At 44.8% G+C, this 4,638-nt stretch overlaps 1 long non-coding RNA gene across 1 annotated transcript; it reads left to right on the top strand.

Annotated features, from left to right (window-relative positions):
* Positions 1-424: 424 nt before the first annotated feature.
* Positions 425-4,118, top strand: LOC140215218 (uncharacterized). Its single transcript, XR_011892157.1, has 2 exons — positions 425-1,721; positions 2,950-4,118. It is a non-coding gene; the product is annotated as an uncharacterized lncRNA (long non-coding RNA).
* The last annotated feature ends 520 nt before the right edge of the window (positions 4,119-4,638 follow it).

Raw genomic sequence — 4,638 nt, 5'->3', positions numbered from 1 at the left:
TTATTTTAGCTGGCTTTGTAGTTTCCCCCTCCCATGTTATCTCTACCTCATTATCTGTATAAACTTGTTGTAGGAACTCAATCATCTTTCTATCTATCTTTCTATCATCTTTCTAAGGGGCGGTGGGCAGGGTTGCCAGATCGCTCCAACCACAGGTCGCCAAATTGGCCTCCGCAGTAGCCCAAATCACTCCATGGCCCAAATGTAGCCAAAAGCAAAACTTTTCGGTAGCCTAAAAAGTAGCCAAAAGGCTTTTTCTTTTTGTGAAGTCATTTTTTAAGCATATTGAATTGATTTTCGGCAAGAATACCTACATATTAGTTTTTCCACGCATGACCTCCGCGCATATCGTCACGGAGGCCATGTGGCACGGAAAACTGATGCTGCACAAGCGCAAGAAGTGCAGAAACGCAGACATGCAGGGAAATTCATGATAAGGCAAATGCAGTCTTCATTGCAAATGCACCGTTTTATTCTTCTCAGAGCACCAAAAAATCACGAAAATAACAACACAAAAACAGCACCGTGCAATAAACACGCTAAGCAATGGTATGCATTCAGGCGTTCAGTATTGATAATTTCGCTTAACGCCACACAATGCACTGAACGGAAAACTACAAAAAATTTCAAGACAAAGTCTAACACAATAGATGGCGGTTGGTACAACATCTAGCACGATATATAGACATAAAAAGTATAATATGATTAAGCATCATGAGCTTATTGAGAAGTGGCTGCTTAATTTGGCCCGTACAAAATGTCAGAGCTGAAACGGGACAAAAATTCTTGGCCCTGTTTAAAATCCTTGCAGCAGCCTGCGTTTCTGGCCAGGCCAAACTTTACGTGGAGGAGCGCTACCAATGTCTCGCTCGACATTCTATTTCGAAGGTCGGCGGCCTTTGATAAGGGTATATAGCGATAGCAAAGACAGGAGGGGGGTTTGGAGTTGTATATAGGGAACGGATGGCTGTGATGGCTGTGGGGCAACGGAAGAGGATACATGTTCTACGTTGGCGTTGGAGCAGGGGCAAGTTGGGCAGGAAGGGTCCGAGCGAATTGCACGTAGGCGCCATGCGGCAGGCAGAAAATTCGCCAAATTTCAGTTAGGTTCAGCCCGGTGTTCTCTCTCCGTTCTGCAGGGCGCCGAGGTCACCCGCGACGCACCGTCAACGGGAGCTAAAAGCATCTCATGCTTAAAACGTAGAACGCCGAAAGCTCACATGTGGAGACGGCAACAGTCTAATGTTCGCTGGCGCGCGCGCGGGTAGCGTTAATTCGCGGATGGATACGTGTTTCCTGAGGCCAGCTTTCTTAATTAAAATTATCAAAAGGCAGCGATCCTTGACCTTTTGACATGCATATGTGTTCTCTAACACATCATTTGCAAATTTTGATCTTGTTCCAGACGCGCTCAATTTCTAGGTCTCCTCGATTTGGCTGCACTTCCTGGACTAGTTCAGGGGGTGCAGCACCTGGCAGCACTCAAGCACTCGATTTGCCAGTGCAGCTAGCGCCACCTGCACTTCGGCACTCCATTTGACGTCGTGTGGCTGCACGAGTTCATGTACACTTTGGCACTAGACTCTCCGCAAGTTCTTTTCTCGTGCACGCAGTGCAAGGCTCTTGGTAGCAGACGGCACATGCGGTTCCGTGGCCATGCGGGTGTTGGTAGACGGCATCGACGGCGAACGCAGCACGGACGCCAGTTTTCTTCAGGATGTGTACGCATCTTGTTAAGGGCGCTTTCTGGGTTCAGCTGCTGCTAAGTGCACTGAAGGCTGGGATTTTCCCACAGATCACAGTCGTTTGTTTAATTTTCACGAGCTTACCGCTACCTCGACGCGAAACCACATCGGCCCGTCGTTTGAGACGTTGTGCCATATATGATTCAGAAAGGTGTGGAAACTGCGCTTGGTCATGCTTTCTGAATAATTATGCCGAAGTTGAACTAATTTCCAGGTACTAGCTAATACATAAATTCTTCCCAAAGGACAAAAAAGGCCATTGCGCACACGTTTACGCTCGCGGCACACACCAACAAAGAAAAACCACAGCCGCCCAGTCGCAGCAGACGAAGGCCTGTACGTTCCTGCACTTTCGTCCTCGATTTGACCGCTGCACCGAAAGCGCTAGTGTGGCGCTACACTCACACTTCAAGAACTGGCGCTACACTGGCACGACACTTTTCTGAACTAGTGCAAAAAGTGCAGCCGAATCGAGGAGACCTTTAACCTGCTATCGTCTGTATTTTGATTCCAGCGTGCTTTTCATTTGTGCTTAACTATTTTTACTTTTTTTTTTTACACAGGAAAAATATGCAGCCCAAAAATAGCCATATAGACAAAAGGAAAGTTCTGACCCCAGCTCGGACAAAAAGTAGCCCAATTTGGCTATTAATAGCCCAATCTGGCAACCCTGGCAATTGGCTGCGTCATTAAGCTTTTGCTACACATTTTGCTATTATACTTCCTAATGTCCTACCCATATTAACTCTATGGTCCTACCTAGGTAAAAATAAAAATAAACGCACGATAAATTCTCATAAACAAATTTTCTGACCCCTATTGTGAACTTTGTTTTTGTACGTCTCGGTTTTTTTGTCGTTTCCCTACTTTTCGTCCACCAATGGCGGACATCACAGTTTCCTACAAGCGCGCTCGGGTGTTGACGTACAGTTGAGCATCATGATAATGGAGATAATAATGAATACTGATGCTGCATCTAAGATGTTTGTTGCATTCCATTTTTATTCCATTTTTATTCCTTAAAGACCCCGTAACGGGGTATTACATAAGGGGTACTGCTATTACTTATATGCTAGATTTTCAGTTTTTAATTGGATTTTGTTCTGACAGCTCAATTGATCAATTTCTTGATCAATTTCTACACTACATTAAATAAGATGAATAAACGCTAATTATTGCGCAATTTTTTTCTATTTTGCGGCAGCTGCATATTCATGCTGATAAAACGGAAAAATTCTTCAGTACTCGGATATCTGCGATCCGGAGACCTCCAATATGGCTCGCCTCATAGCCCACAGTGTTGCATTAGAACTTGTACATCCGTTAAGCAATAAAAAACTGCTGGAAAATTCTGCGAAAAGCACTACGAAGTTCCTGGCAGGCCTCAGGCCAGCAGTTTTTCGTTAACCTCCTTGGTCGCATCCAAGTATAGGAAGGGCTAGGGAAGGGCAGAAAGGAATGTTCCTTCCTCCATGCATCTGAAGAGGTAAAAAAAAAAAAAAAAAACTTGTTGTTTGTGTTTGTATAAACCTTTCTCCAAAGCATGCTTTCTCATAAAAGCATACAGCAGGTATACAGCCATGACATTATGTAGGAACTAAAATGGAAGGGCGTGCATGTTTTGCCTACATTTTTTTAAGAAAAAAGAAGTACCGCTGACGGCTGCTGATCATATTACGCAGAAACATCGCATTTTAGAGCCTACACCCTTAAGTGTAACACTTGTAACAGTTCGCTGTCTGGTAATTCATAAAAAAAAATGCAAAGTTGCTTTCGTTTATGGAAATGCAAGCTTCTGCAAAGACGCGCTAGCATAAACTTGTCTCGTCGGCAGTGGCCGACAGCAGCCAATCAGGGGAGGTCGCCTCATGTTCAAGAGGCTACCAGAGGCAATGCCTTGCCAGAGGGTAGGAAACTCTATATGACCAGAGGTGCGCGCAACACGCGGAAACCATCCCTGAACGACTGCTTTCTACAGCTGCTGACAGGTGGCGAAACAAATTTATGCTAGCGCCGCCTTGGCAGAAGCTTGCATCCCTATAAACAAATGCAAAGTTTGCATTTCTTCCCTAAAAACCTGAGAAGTAACTGTGTAAATTGTTACATTAAACGACGTAGATCCTCAAGTGCGATCTTTTTGCGAAACTTTATCAAGACCAGAACATCGGTAAGTACAAAATCCTTTTTTGATGATTTTAACATAGCACAAACGCAGAAACTAGCACACTCTAGCCAGCTGTGCTACGCTGACTGTAGCCACGGCCATTGGCTTAAGAACTACACGGTCCAGCCACAAAACACCTATACAAACTGTCCAGCGACCGTGCTGTAGCACTGCAGATCATGTTGAATAAAAACTTTTATTTTGCCATATTCTGTCTTACACATAGAGTTTCATATTAGTATACCTAGAGGCAAATCTGGCGCTGCGATCGTTCAACCATCATGGGAATGATGGGAAGTACAGGCTTCGGATTGGCATTCTATTGACTGGCGAACTAGTGTACAAGTATTTTTTTGGCAGTTTTGGTTTCGCTCCAAGCGCAATTGCTATAACCTGCAGTTGGACAGTGCAACGCAAAGCTCTCTGCCTTTGTTATGTTGCTCGGAGTGGTGATAGCGCGCTGGGCCAGCGACTGGGACGATGCTTGTGTCGCGGTGTGGCGTCGAAGCCGTGACGAGAAAGCGGCGGCATCGTAAACGTTGAAAGAACACGTTTTGAGCGTTTGGACCTTTGTTTGTTAAGTGTGTTAGGTTGGCACTGTAGCGTTACGTGCTTTATGAAACTTCAGAATAGGACAAAGAAGGCACTATTGACACAAGACATATACAGTTGTACTTCTAGTGGCTTGACAATCAAATTTTATTGAGGGCTTCATTATGTGCTCGTTTA

This window comes from Dermacentor andersoni, chromosome 1 (assembly GCF_023375885.2).
Source record: "Dermacentor andersoni chromosome 1, qqDerAnde1_hic_scaffold, whole genome shotgun sequence".
In the NCBI taxonomy this organism is placed as follows: domain Eukaryota; kingdom Metazoa; phylum Arthropoda; class Arachnida; order Ixodida; family Ixodidae; genus Dermacentor; species Dermacentor andersoni.
The sequence above is the reverse complement of the archived record's forward strand: the minus strand, read 5'-3'. Positions and strand labels throughout refer to the sequence as shown.